The sequence below is a fragment of the Cryptomeria japonica genome, unplaced genomic scaffold (genome assembly GCF_030272615.1).
Source record: "Cryptomeria japonica unplaced genomic scaffold, Sugi_1.0 HiC_scaffold_148, whole genome shotgun sequence".
In the NCBI taxonomy this organism is placed as follows: domain Eukaryota; kingdom Viridiplantae; phylum Streptophyta; class Pinopsida; order Cupressales; family Cupressaceae; genus Cryptomeria; species Cryptomeria japonica.
Genome location: NW_026728970.1, coordinates 287,501 through 302,500, shown reverse-complemented (window position 1 = coordinate 302,500; position 15,000 = coordinate 287,501). Strand labels below are relative to the sequence as shown.

Sequence of the window (15,000 nt, the reverse complement as noted above, 5' to 3'; positions counted from 1 at the left end):
CTTTCCGTCCGAGAGTTTAGTGAGGCTTTTTACCGTTGCAGCTCCCCATGTCCGAACTGGGGATTTCTGGGTAGGGGCTTCGGGTGCGCATTACATTTTTGCCCAAGCGTCCAGTGGGGTTTCTGGTGCGCTCCGAAGTGGGGTTATTGGAGCGCATCAAAGGTGCGCAATGCTGGTGCGAACCCGGGAGCGCTCCGATGTGTGCTCCAAGGTGCGGCGGTGCACGAAGTCCGAGCCCGGTTTGCCCCGGGGTGCGCACCTCGCGTGCACCTTCGCCGGGGTGAGCACCTTGGTGTGCAGACCTTGGTTGGGTTGCGCGCCCTGGTGCGCACCAAGGAGCGCTCTGAAGTGTGCTCCAAGGTGCGGCGTGCACGAAGTCGGAGCCCGGTTTGCCCCGGGTGTGCACCTCGGGTGCGCACCTCGCGTGCACCTTCGCTGCGGTGGGCACCTTGGCTGGGTTGCGCGCCTTGGTGGGCACCATGCAGTGCACGAAGTCGGAGCCCGGATTGCCCCGGGCGCGCACCTCCGCCAGGGTGGGCACCTTGGTGCGCACAACTTGCCTGGGCTGCGCACCAGGAAGGGCTCAAGATGGCACCCGCGTTCCGTTTTTTTCACTATCTTTCAGAACGGAAATTTTAAAATCTCGTTTTTTTTTTGCCTTTTCTGGAAATTAGTGAAGGCAGCGCATCAAAGGTGCGCAACGCTGGTGCGAACCTGGGAGCGCTCCGATGTGTGCTCCAAGGTGCGGCGTGCACGAAGTCGGACCCCGGTTTGCCCCGGGTGCGCACCTCGCGTGCACCTTGGTGCGCACACCTTGGCTGGGTTGCGCGCCCTGGTGGGCACCATGGTGCGCACCAAGGAGCGCTCCGAAGTGTGCTCCAAGGTGCGGCGTGCACGAAGTCGGAGCCCGGTTTGCCCCGGGTGCGCACCTCGCGTGCACCTTCGCCGCGGTGGGCACCATGGCGTGCACGAAGTCGGAGCCCGGTTTGCCCCGGGTGCGCACCTCGCGTGCACCTTCGCCGGGGTGGGCACCTTGGTGTGCAGACCTTGGCTGGGTTGCGCGCCCTGGTGGGCACCATGGTGCGCACCAAGGAGCGCTCCGAAGTGTGCTCCAAGGTGCGGCCTGCACGAAGTCGGAGCCCGGTTTGCCCCGGGTGTGCACCTCGGGTGGGCACCTTGGTGCGCATGCCTTGCCTGGGCTGCGCACCAGGGCGGGCTCAAGATGGCACCCGCGTTCCTTTTTTTTCACTATCTTTCAAAACGGAAATTTTAAAATCTCATTTTTTTTTGCCTTTTTCTGGAAATTAGTGAAGGCAGCGCATCAAAGGTGCGCACCTCGCTGCCCACCACGGTGCGCAACGCCGGTGGGCACCCGGGAGTGCTTCGAAGTGTGCTCCAAGGTGCTGCGTGCACGTTGTCGGAGCCCGGTTTGCCCCGGGTGCGCACCTCGCGTGCACCTTCGTCGGGGTGGGCACCTTGGCTGGGTTTGCCCCGGCTGCGCTCCGAAGCGGGGTTATTGGAGCGCCGCCTCTTTTTTTGTCGGAGCGTTTGGTGGGGTTTCTCGCATTGGCTCTTCCGAGGCCCGGTTGCCACCCTGGCGCGCACGAAGTCGGAAGTAGGGTTAATTGCCCGGGTGCGCACCTTTGCCAGGGTGGGCACCTTACCTGGGCTGCGCACCAGGGCGGGCTCAAGATGGCACGCGCGTTCCGTTTTTTTCACTATCTTTCAAAACGGAAATTTTAAAATCTCCTTTTTTTTTTGCCTTTTCTGGAAATTAGTGAAGGCAGCGCATCAAAGGTGCGCACCTCGCTGCCCACCTTGGTGTGCTCTGAGGTGCGCACCCGGGAGCGCTACGAAGTGTGCTCCAAGGTGCGGCGTGCACGTTGTCGGAGCCCGGTTTGCCCCGGGTGCGCACCTCGCCTGCACCTTGGCCGGGGTGGGCACCTTGGCTGGGTTTGCCCAGGGTGCGCTCCGAAGCGGGGTTACTGGAGCGCCCCCTCTTTTTTTGTCAGAGCGTTTGGTGGGGTTTCTCGCATTGGCTCTTCCCAGGCCCGGTTGTTGGGTGCGCTCCCACCCTGGCGCGCGCGAAGTTGGAAGTTGGGTTAATTGCCCGGGCGCGCACCTTCGCCAGGGTGGGCACCTTGGTGCGCACACCTTGGCTGGGCTGCGCACCAGGGCGGGCTCAAGATGGCACCAGCATTCCCTTTTTCTCACTATCTTTCAAAACGGAAATTTTAAAATCTCGTTTTTTTTTTGCCTTTTATGGAAATTAGTGAAGGCATCGCATCAAAGGTGCGCACCTCGCTGCCCACCTTGGTGTGCTCCGAGGTGCCCACCACGGTGCGCAACGCCGGTGCGAACCCGGGAGCGCCCCGATGTGTGCTCCAAGGTGCGGCGTGCACGAAGTCGGACCCCGGTTTGCCCCGGGTGCGCACCTCGCGTGCACCTTGGTGCGCACACCTTGGCTGGGTTGCGCGGCCTGGTGGGCACCATGGTGCGCACCAAGGAGCGCTCCGAAGTGTGCTCCAAGGTGCGGCGTGCACGAAGTCGGAGCCCGGTTTGCCCCGGGTACGCACCTCGCGTGCACCTTCGCCGGGGTGGGCACCTCGGCTGGGTTGCGCGCCCTGGTGCGCACCAAGGAGCGCTCCGAAGTGTGCTCCAAGGTGCGGCGTGCACGAAGTCGGAGCCCGGTTTGCCCCGGGTGCGCACCTTCGCCGCGGTGCGCACCATGGCGTGCACGAAGTCGGAGCCCGGTTTGCCCCGGGTGCGCACCTCGCGTGCACCTTCGGCGGGGTTGCGCGCCCTGGTGGGCACCATGGTGCGCACCAAGGAGCGCTCCGAAGTGTGCTCCAAGGTGCGGCGTGCACGAAGTCGGAGCCCGGTTTGCCCCGGGTGCGCACCTCGCGTGCACCTTCGGCGGGGTTGCGCGCCCTGGTGGGCACCATGGTGCGCACCAAGGAGCGCTCCGAAGTGTGCTCCAAGGTGCGGCGTGCACGAAGTCGGAGCCCGGTTTGCCCCGGGTGCGCACCTCGCGTGCACCTTCGCCGCGGTGGGCACCATGGCGTGCACGAAGTCGGAGCCCGGTTTGCCCCGGGTGCGCACCTCGCGTGCACCTTCGCCGGGGTGGGCACCTCGGCTGGGTTGCGCGCCCTGGTGCGCACCAAGGAGCGCTCCGAAGTGTGCTCCAAGGTGCGGCGTGCACGAAGTCGGAGCCCGGTTTGCCCCGGGTGCGCACCTCGCGTGCACCTTCGCCAGGGTGGGCACCTCGGTGCGCACACCTTCTCAATGTTTTCTTGCCTTTTCTGGAAATTGGTGAAGGCAGCGCATCAAAGGTGCGCACCTCGGTGTGCTCCGAGGTGCGAACCCGAGAGCGCTCCGAGGTGCCCACGAAGTCGAAAGTCGGGTTAATTGCATTGTTTTCCCCGGGTGCGCTCCGAGGTGCGCAACATCGGCGCGCACCAAGGAGGGCTCCGAAGTGTGCTCCAAGGTGCGCACGATGGCGTGCACCTCTGGTGCGCACGATTCGGAGCTCGGTTTGACCGGGGTGCGCACACCTTGGCTGGGTTGCGCACCTTTTGTGCGCTCCAAGGTGCGCACGAAGTCGGAGCTCGGTTTGCCCCGGGTGCGCACCTTCGCCAGGGTGCGCACCTTGATGCGCACGCCTTGGCTGGGCTGCGCACCTTGGTGGGCGCCATGGTGCGCACCTTTCGTGCGCTCCAAGGTGCGCACGAAGTCGGAGCTCGGTTTGCCCCGGGTGCGCACCTTGGTGGGCGCCATGGTGCACTCCGAGGTGCCCAAGATTGGTGCGCACCAAGGAGCGCTCCGAAGTGCGCTCCAAGGTGCGCGCGAAGTCGAAAGTTGGGTTAATTGTCCGGTTTGCCTCGGGTGCGCACCTTGCGTGCACCTTCGCCAGGGTGGGCGCCTTGGTGCGCACACCTTGGCTGGGCTGCGCACACCTTGGCACCCGCGTTTCCTTCATTTTAAATTTTTTTTTTTTACAATCTCTCAAGTGGGAAATTCTATAATCTCAACTTTTTTTGCCTTTTCAGGAAACTTTTGAATGGAGCGCATCATTGGTGCGCTCCGAAGTGTGCTCCAAAGCTCTCTCCAGCTGCGTGCACCTGCCCCGGCCGCGCACCCGGCCCCGCCCAGCTTCGCTCACCTGTCCCGGGCGTCTGGTGCGGAACCTTAGAGTAAGAAACATCACCGTGCACCTTGGCCAACGTGCGCGACTCGACCGAGCGCGCACTGGCCGAGGTGCACACCGATTTCACCTGGGTGCGCGCGCAGCACCTCGGGCGCACCGGGGTGCGCGCACAACGCCCGGGTTGCACCGTGGCCTGTGTGCTCGGGGCGCCTCGGGTGCGCGCTCGGTGTCGCCCCCGCGCGCGCGGTAGTGCGGGCAGCGCACCCCGGCCCGGCCCGGCCCCGACGAGAACGCAAACGGGCAAAAGGTTTATTCAAATAGCATTGCGACGCCCGGCGAAAAACTAAAAAAGGGTGCAACACCGGGACTTCCCGGGAGGTCACCCATCCCAGTACTACTCCGGCCCAAGCGCGCTTAACTGCGGAGTTCTGATGGGATCCGGTGCACTAACGCTGGTATGATCGCACCCGTTATGAGCTTGTCGCAGTGTGTACTTAGCAAACCGCGACCCACGTGCGAATCCACCCCGGCCACCCACCCCCGTCGAGGTGCACACCCTCCCTCGCGAAGTGCGCCCCGTTCGCCAAGTGTGAGCCCTGCCCGGGTGCGCGCACCTTGCTAGGGCGTCGGGTGTGCACCCGGCCCGGCCTACGTGCGTGCACCTGGAGGGGGCGTCGTGTGCGTGCAGTGTCCCGTCTGCAACGCGGTGCCCACACACCACCTCGGGCGCAACGACCTGCGCTCACATGTGGGCCGAGTGCACCTTGGTGCATGTTCGGGGCGCCTCGGGTGCGACGCTCGATCTTGCCCTGGTGCACCAAGGCGCTCGGTTTGCCCCGGGTGCGCACTTGGTGCAAGGTGGGCACCCAAAATAGGGATCAAGCACCAAAACACAAGTTTCGGGATGCAAAATGGGACCCAAGGACCACAAATGCGTTCCAAGACCCATGATGGGTCCACGAGAACAAAAATGTGTTCCGAGACTTAATAAACAAATATTGGGTTTTAGGAGAAGAAACATGCTCTGATGCCCAAAACGAGAATCGACCCCGAAAAGGAGGCCAAAAGTGGGATGCGAGACAAAAAAAAATGGGACCCGAGGACCAAAATTGGGTTCCCAGGTCGAAGACAGGGCAACCGGACAAGAAACGACCTCTAAGGCTCGAAATGAGTCCCGACGACTAAAACTTGACAAGAAGCACCCATCAGGCACCCAACTCGACACCCATGGGATGCCGACCCACCCGGGCTTCCACCTAGCACACCTTGGCACCCACCCACCCTCGCACCCAACCTCGCACCCAACTTAGCACCTTTGAACCCACATTGGCACTCACCCTGACCCTGGCACCTTGGAACCCACATTGGCACTCACCTTGACCCTGGCACCCACCTTTGCACTCACCTTGGGACCCACCCTGGCTCCCACCTCGGCACCCACCCAGACACCCACCTTGGTTCCTTGGCACCCACCTTGGATCCTTGGCACCCACCCCGACACCCACCTTGGCACGCAACTTGGCTACTTGCCACCCACCTTGGCTCCTTGACGCCCACCCCGACAACCACCCCGTGACCTACCCTGGCTAGGGTTGGTGCACACCCACCCTGGTGCCCACCTTGGCACCCACCCTATGACCCACCTTGGCACGCACCTTAGTACCCACCCCGTTACCCACCCTAGGACCCACCCCGTGACCCACCTTGGCCAGGGTGGGTGCACCCACCCTGGTGCCCACCTTGGCACCCACCCATCCTAGCACCCAGCCTGTGACCGGGCTTGGAACCCAACCTTGCACCCGCACCCGTCTTGGCCAGTGTGGGTGCGCACCCATCCTGGCACCCACGTTGTGACACACCCTTTAACCCACGCACCCTAGCACCCACGTTGGCACCCACCTTGGAACCCAACCTAGCAACTTGGCACCCACCCCGTGACCCACCTTGGCATCCACCATAGCAGTCGCCGACTTGGCACCCACCTCGGCACCCACCTTGACACTTGTGGACCCACCTTGCCACTCACCCTAGCATCGACCCATCCTAGCACCCACCCTGGCACCTTTGCACCCTAGCACTCACCCATCCTAGCACCTAACCTGTGACCCACCTTGACACTCACCCTCGCACCCACCTTGGAACCCAACCTAGCACCCACCCACCCTGACACCAACCCTAGCACCTACCCACCCTTGCACCCACCCTGTGACCCATCTTGGCACCCACCCATCCTACCACTCAACCTATCACCCACCTTCTCACCCACCTTGGCATCCACCTTAGCACCCACCCACACTGGCACCTTGGCACCCACCTCGGGCAAGGTGGGTGCACACCCACCCTGGCACCCAATTTAGAACCCACCGAGCATGTTACCCACCTTGGCACCCACATTGCAGCCCACCCTAGTACCCACCCTATGACCCACATTGGCATCCACACCCTAGCACCCAGGCACCTCGACACCCGCCTTGACACCCACCCTAGCACTGAACCTGTGACCCACCTTGGAACTCACCCTAGAACCCACCCACCCTGTGAACCACCTTGGCATCCACCTTAGCACCCACCCACCTTGGCACCCACTCTAGCACTCACCCATCCTAACACCCAACTTGTTACCCACCTTGGCACCCGCCCTCGCGTCCACCTTGAAACCCACCCTAGCACCCACCCACGCAGGAGCCCACCTTGGCACCCAACCTAACACCCACGCATCCTGGCACCCAACTTGTGACCCACCTTGGAACCCACCCTAGTACCCACCTTTGAACCCACTATATCACCAACCCACCTTGGCACCCACCCTATGACCCTCTTTGGAATCCACCCTAGCACGCACCCACCCTGGCACCCACCATGGAGCGCACCCTAGCACCCACCCACCTCGGCACGCACCTCAACACCCACCTTGGTGTGCGCACTGCGCCAACCTCTCAAAGACCCTATGTGGTGCGCTCCAAAGTGTACACCTTTGGTGCGCTCCAAGGTGCGCACCTTTGGTGCACACCGAGGTGCACACCAAAGTGTGCACCGAGGTGAGCACCAAAGTGCACTCCAGGGTGCACACCAAGGCGTGCACCTTTGGTGCGGTCAATGCAAACGAATTCGGAAGTTGGGGTCGATGTCCTAATCGCTGCTGCAGACTACACGTATGAGAATCGGACAAATAGCTTTATATAGGGGAGGTGTTGCGTTTGATGGGTCGACTCCCCTGGTTGTGTGCACTGCACCAACTTCAAAGACCCTGTCTTGTTTAAGAAGTCAAAAGTTGGGGTGGATGTCCTAATCATTGCTGCAGTCTACGCATGTATGAGAATCAGACAAATAGCTTATATAGGGGAGGTGTTGCATTCGGTGGGTTGACTCCCCTGGTTGTGCGCACTGCGCCAACCTCAAAGACCCCGCATAGCAGAAGAAGTCGGAAGTCGGATTTTGGTGAGCACCAAGGCGTGCACCTTTGGTGCGGTCAACGCAGACGAATTCAGAAGTTGGGGTGGATGTCCTAATCGTTGTTGCAGGCTACACATGTATGAGAATCAGACAAATAGCTTATATAGGGGAGGTGTTGGGTTTGATGGGTCAACTCCCTTGGTTGTGCGCATTACGCCAACCTCAAAGACCTTGTTTTCGTTAAGAAGTCAAAAGTTGGGGTCAATGTCCTAATGGCTCCTGCAGGCTACACATGTATGAGAATCGGACAAATAGCTTATATAGGGGAGGTGTTGGGTTTGATGGGTCGACTCCCCTGGTTGTGCGCATTACGTCAACCTCAAAGACCTTGTTTTCGTTAAGAAGTCAAAAGTTGGGGTCGATGTCCTAATTGCTCCTGTAGACTACACATGTATGAGAATCAGACAAATAGCTTATATAGGGGAGGTGTTGGGTTTGATGGGTTGACTCCCCTAGTTGTTCGCATTACACCAACCTCAAAGACCTTGTTTTCGTTTAGAAGCCGAAAGTTGGGGTCGATGTCCTAATTGCTCCTGCAGGCTACGCATGTATGAGAATCAGACAAATAGCTTATATAGGGGAGGTGTTGGGTTTGATGGGTCGACTCCCCTGGTTGTGCGCATTGCGCCAACCTCAAAGACCCTGCATTGCGGATGAAGTCGAAAGTCAGAGTTTGGTGTGCTACAAGGTGTGGTCGAAGGTGCTCACCTAGGTGTGCACCTTTGGAGCACAGGAAAAGTGCCCTCCAAAAGTGCGCACCTTTGGAGTGCACAAAAGTGCCCTCCAAAAGTGCGCACCTTTGGAGCGCAGAAAAGTGCCCTCCAAAAAGTGCCCTCCAAAAGTGCGCACCTTTGGAGCGCAGAAAAGTGCCCTCCAAAAAGTGCCCTCCAAAAGTGCGCACCTTTGGAGCGCAGAAAAGTGCCCTCCAAAAAGTGCCCTCCAAAAGTGCGCACCTTTGGAGCGCAGAAAAGTGCCCTCCAAAAGTGCGCACCTTTGGAGCGCAGAAAAGTGCCCTCCAAAAAGTGCCCTCCAAAAGTGCGCACCTTTGGAGCGCAGAAAAGTGCCCTCCAAAAAGTGCCCTCCAAAAGTGCGCACCTTTGGAGCGCAGAAAAGTGCCCTCCAAAAAGTGCCCTCCAAAAGTGCGCACCTTTGGAGCGCAGAAAAGTGCCCTCCAAAAAGTGCCCTCCAAAAGTGCGCACCTTTGGAGCGCAGAAAAGTGCCCTCCAAAAAGTGCCCTCCAAAAGTGCGCACCTTTGGAGCGCAGAAAAGTGCCCTCCAAAAGTGCGCACCTTTGGAGCGCACAAAAGTGCCCTCCAAAAGTGCGCACTTTTGGTGCGCACCAAGGCGCTGGTTCGGTCGTTGCAGGCGAGTTCGGAAGTTGGGGTCGATGTCCTGAGCGGAGGTGCAAACTACACAGGTGTCGGAATCGGACAAATAGCTTATATAGGGGAGGTGTATGCTTCGATGGGTCGACTCCCCAGGTTGAGCGCACCGCGCCAACCTCAAAGACCCTACGGTATGGATGAAGTCGGAAGTTGGGTCCGATGACCAATTCGATTAGTAGGTATGCTCATGAGGTCGGAATTTGGGTCCGATGACCTGCCATGTGCAGGAAGGCGAATGTTGACACTGTGCGTTGCAAGGTGCACACCAAGGCGCTGGTGCGATTTTTTAGTCGAGTTCGGAAGTTGGGGTCGATGTCCTGATCGGAGGTGCAAGCTACACAGGTGTGGGAATCGGACAAATAGCTTATATAGGGGAGGTGTATGCTTCGTTGGGTCGACTCCCCGGGTTGAGCGCACCGCGCCAACCTCAAAGACCCTACGGTATGGATGAAGTCGGAAGTTGGGTCCGATGACCGATTCGATATGTAGGCATACTCGCGAGGTCGGAATTTGGGTCCGATGACCTGCCACGTGCAGGAAGGCGAATGTTGGCACTGTGCGTTGCAAGGTGCGCACCAAGGCGCTGGTTCGGTCGTTGGAGGCGAGTTCGGAAGTTGGGGTCGATGTCTTGATCGGAGGTGCAAACTACACAGGTGTGGGAATCGGACAAATAGCTTATATAGGGGAGGTGTATGCTTCGTTGGGTCGACTCCCCGGGTTGAGCGCACCGCGCCAACCTCAAAGACCCTACGGTATGGATGAAGTCGGAAGTTGGGTCCGATGACCGATTCGATATGTAGGCATACTCGCGAGGTCGGAATTTGGGTCCGATGACCTGCCATGTGCAGGAAGGCGAATGTTGGGACTGTGCGTCGCAAGGTGCGCACCAAGGCGCTGGTGCCGTCGTTGCAGTCGAGTTCGGAAGTTGGGGTCGATGTCCTGGTCAGAGGTGCAAACTACACAGGTGTGGGAATCGGACAAATAGCTTATATAGGGGAGGTGTATGCTTCGATGGGTCGACTCCCTGGGTTGAGCGCACCGCGCCAACCTCAAAGACCCTACAGTATGGATGAAGTCGGAAGTTGGGTCCGATGACCGATTCGATACGTAGGCATATTGGCGAGGTCTGAATTTGTGTCCGATGACCTGCCATGCGCAGGAAGGCGGAATTTGGGTCCGATGACCGAGTTGATGGCGTGCCATGCGCAGAAAGGCGGAATTTGGGTCCGATGACCGAGTTGATGTTGATGGCCCGCCATGCACAGGAAGGCGGAATTTGGGTCCGATGACCGATTTGAAGGCGTGCCATACGCAAAAAGGCGGAGTTTGGGTCCGATGACCGAGTTGATATTGATGGCCCGCCATGCGCAGGAAGGCGGAATTTGGGTCCGATGACCTGACATACGCATGGAGTCCGACTCGGGGGCCGATGTTCGATTCGATGACTTGCATTGTGGGTAAAGTCGGAAGTTGTGGTCTTTGACCCGATTCGATGACCAGACTTCGGCTGCTTGAGAATCGGACAAATAACTTATATAGGGGAGGTAGTGTTCTCGAGCATCCTCCCCCCGTGCCCGTTTATGTCGATTGATGCTGGTGCTCGACTGGTTGGAGCGCTCGGATGCAAAAATCTTGCACCAGGATTTATCGATTGTGATGGACACGGCAAGTCTCCTGATTGCTATGCAGGAGCTCATCGTGAATCTCTATGCGGCCTTGGTATGGACTCGACCTGCGGAATGGTTCGGCAATGGTAGTCGCTCCAACACGTCCTTGCAATGGCCACAGAGGTGATTCGACTAGAGCTCCAGTCTAGCTTTTGGGTTGCTTGGCGGACTGGTATAGCCGCGATCGAGTTCCGGCCATGAACGTTTTAGATAGCTCTTGGGCTTTCTGGGACGGAAGTCGGAAGTTTGGGCTGTTGTCCGATTTGATGACCATTCTTCGGATGTGTGAGAATCGGACAAATAACTTATATAGGGGACTGTGTTGTCTCACGCAGCCCCCTCCGTGCCCCTCTATCTCGACCGATGTTGGTGCTTGAAAGGGTTGGGATCGCTCGGATTTATAAACGTGCACCACCATTTGTCGAGTGTGAGGGACGCGGCAGGTCTCCTAAATGCTATGCGGGCGCTCTCTGAGAATCTCTATCCGGCCTCGACACAGACTAGTCTTGCTGAATGGTTTGGCACTGGTAGTCGATCCAACACGTCGTTGTTGTGGCCGCCTAGGCGATTCGATTCGAGCCCCCGTCTAGCTTTTGGGTTGCTTGGCGGATTTTGCCCTATCCGCAAGTGAGCTCGGTCCCTAAACGTTCGAGAAACCCGATTGCTATGCGCCGACTCTCTTTCTTGCGAGCCTCCATCTAGCTTTTGGGTCTCTACGGAACGGAAGTCGGAATCTGGGACCGTTGTTTGATTCGACGAGGCAGACTACGGTTGTGCGAGAATCGGACAAATAACTTATATAGGGGAGGTGTTGACTGGAGCATTCTCCCCCGTGCCCCTCTAACTCGACCAATGCTGGCGCTCGAACGGTGGTAGCGCTCGGATTTTCATTGAGCGCCAGCATTGGTCGATTTAGAGGGGCATGCGAGATTCCCGAATGCTATGCGAGGGCTCTAACGGAAATGTCTATTGGTTTCGGTATGGATGCAATTGCGAGTGGTTCGGCAAAGGTAGTCGTTCCGATGCGTCCATGTCGTGGCCAAATCGATAATTCGATTTGAGCCCTCGTATAGCATTTGGGTCTCTCGATGTGATTCCGCATTCCAGTCCCTTTGGGCACTGCTTGAGCCGCATCCCAGGGGGTTCCCTTCCCAATAATCTGCCTCGCAACCCGATTGCTATGCGGTGAGGCTCCTCGGCCGCCTCGGAACTATCTGTGTATCAGACGCATCGCGGGATAAGGGGTTGGCAACGGTAGTCGCCCCAAGCGCGTCCGATGCTTGGACCATTCCGAGGCGGCCCTGAAGCCTCTTCCGTCTAGCCGTTGGGTCCTTCTCGCCGCATCCCTCGCCTCGCACCCCGATTGCTATGCGGTGAGGCTCCTCGGCCGCCTCGGAACTATCTGTGTATCGGACGCGTCGCGGGATAAGGGGTTGTCACTGGTAGTCGCCCCAAGCGCGTCCGATGCTTGGACCATTCCGAGGCGGCCCTGAAGCCTCTTCCGTCTAGCCGTTGGGTCCTTCTCGCCGCATCCCTCGCCTCGCACCCCGATTGCTATGCGGTGAGGCTCCTCGGCCGCCTCGGAACTATCTGTGTATCGGACGCGTCGCGGGATAAGGGGTTGTCATTGGTAGTCGCCCCAAGCGCGTCCGATGCTTGGACCATTCCGAGGCGGCCCTGAAGCCTCTTCCGTCTAGCCGTTGGGTCCTTCTCGCCGCATCCCTCGCCTCGCACCCCGATTGCTATGCGGTGAGGCTCCTCGGCCGCCTTGGAACTATCTGTGTATCGGACGCGTCGCGGGATAAGGGGTTGTCACTGGTAGTCGCCCCAAGCGCGTCCGATGCTTAGACCATTCCGAGGCGGACCCGAAGCCTCTTCCGTCTAGCCGTTGGGTCCTTCTCGCCGCATCCTTCGCCTCGCACCCCGATTGCTATGCGGTGAGGCTCCTCGGCCGCCTCGGAACTATCTGTGTATCGGACGCGTCGCGGGATAAGGGGTTGTCACTGGTAGTCGCCCCAAGCGCGTCCGATGCTTGGACCATTCCGAGGCGGACCCGAAGCCTCTTCCGTCTAGCCGTTGGGTCCTTCTCGCCGCATCCCTCGCCTCGCACCCCGATTGCTATGCGGTGAGGCTCCTCGGCCGCCTTGGAACTATCTGTGTATCGGACGCGTCGCGGGATAAGGGGTTGTCACTGGTAGTCGCCCCAAGCGCGTCCGATGCTTGGACCATTCCGAGGCGGACCCGAAGCCTCTTCCGTCTAGCCGTTGGGTCCTTCTCGCCGCATCCCTCGCCTCGCACCCCGATTGCTATGCGGTGAGGCTCCTCGGCCGCCTTGGAACTATCTGTGTATCGGACGCGTCGCGGGATAAGGGGTTGTCACTGGTAGTCGCCCCAAGCGCGTCCGATGCTTGGACCATTCCGAGGCGGACCCGAAGCCTCTTCCGTCTAGCCGTTGGGTCCTTCTCGCCGCATCCCTCGCCTCGCACCCCGATTGCTATGCGGTGAGGCTCCTCGGCCGCCTTGGAACTATCTGTGTATCGGACGCGTCGCGGGATAAGGGGTTGTCACTGGTAGTCGCCCCAAGCGCGTCCGATGCTTGGACCATTCCGAGGCGGCCCCGAAGCCTCTTCCGTGTAGCCGTTGGGTCCTTCTCGCCGCATCCCTCGCCTCGCACCCCGATTGCTATGCGGTGAGGCTCCTCGGCCGCCTTGGAACTATCTGTGTATCGGACGCGTCGCGGGATAAGGGGTTGTCACTGGTAGTCGCCCCAAGCGCGTCCGATGCTTGGACCATTCCGAGGCGGCCCCGAAGCCTCTTCCGTGTAGCCGTTGGGTCCTTCTCGCCGCATCCCTCGCCTCGCACCCCGATTGCTATGCGGTGAGGCTCCTCGGCCGCCTTGGAACTATCTGTGTATCGGACGCGTCGCGGGATAAGGGGTTGTCACTGGTAGTCGCCCCAAGCGCGTCCGATGCTTGGACCATTCCGAGGCGGACCTGAAGCCTCTTCCCTCTAGCCGTTGGGGCTTTCTCGCCGCATCCCTCGCCTCGCACCCTGATTGCTATGCTGTGAGGCTCCTCGGCCGCCTTGGAACTATCTGTGTATCGGACGCATCGCGGGATAAGGGGTTGGCAGTGGTAGTCGCCCCAAGCGCATCCGATGCTTGGACCATTCCGAGGCGGCCCTGCAGCCTCTTCCGTCTAGCCGTTGGGGCCATCTCGCCGCATCCCCCACCTCGCACCACGATTGCTATGCGGTGAGGCTCCTTGGCCGCCTCGGAACTATCTGTGTATCGGACGCATCGCGGGATAAGGGGTTGTCACTGGTAGTCGCCCCAAGCGCGTCCGATGCTTGGACTATTCCGAGGCGGCCCTGCAGCCTCTTCCGTCTAGCCGTTGGGGCCATCTCGCTGCATCCCCCACCTCCTCGGCCGCCTCGGAACTATCTGTGTATCGGACGCATCGCGGGATAAGGGGTTGGCAGTGGTAGTCGCCCCAAGCGCGTCCGATGCTTGGACTATTCCGAGGCAGCCCTGCAGCCTCTTCCGTCTAGCCTTTGGGGCCATCTCGCCGCATCCCTCGCCTCGCACCCCGATTGCTATGCGGTGAGGCTCCTCGGCCGCCTGGGAACTATCTTCGTATCGGACGCATCGCGGGATAAGGGGTTGTCACTGGTAGTCGCCCCAAGCGCGTCCGATGCTTGGACTATTCCGAGGCGGCCCTGTGGCCTCTTCCGTCTAGCCGTTGGGGCCATCTCGCCGCATCCCCCACCTCGCACCCCGATTGCTATGCGGTGAGGCTCTTCGGCCGCCTTGGAACTATCTTCGTATCGGACGCATTGCGGGATAAGGGGTTGTCACTGGTAGTGGCCCCAAGCGCGTCCGATGCTTGGACTATTCCGAGGCGGCCCTGCAGCCTCTTCCGTCTAGCCGTTGGGGCCATCTCGCCGCATCCCCCACCTCGCACCCCGATTGCTATGCGGTGAGGCTCCTCGGCCGCCTTGGAACTATCTTCGTATCGGACGCATCGCGGGATAAGGGGTTGTCACTGGTAGTCGCCCCAAGCGCGTCCGATGCTTGGACTATTCCGACGCGGCCCTGTGGCCTCTTCCGTCTAGCCGTTGGGGCCATCTCGCCGCATCCCCCACCTCGCACCCCGATTGCTATGCGGTGAGGCTCCTCGGCCGCCTTGGAACCATCTTCGTATCGGACGCATCGCGGGATAGGGGGCTGTCACTGGTAGTCGCCCCAAGCGTGTCCGATGCTTGGACCATTCCTAGGCGGCCCTGAAGCCTCTTCCGTCTAGCCGTTGGGGCCTTCCCGCCCCATCCCTCGCCTCGCACCCCCGATTGC

General features: G+C 60.0%; 1 non-coding gene across 1 annotated transcript; it reads right to left on the bottom strand.

Moving 5' to 3' along the window:
• Positions 1-4,497: 4,497 nt before the first annotated feature.
• Positions 4,498-4,616, bottom strand: LOC131866485 (5S ribosomal RNA). The gene has a single exon (XR_009365091.1). It is a non-coding gene; the product is annotated as a 5S ribosomal RNA (ribosomal RNA).
• Positions 4,617-15,000: the final 10,384 nt, after the last annotated feature.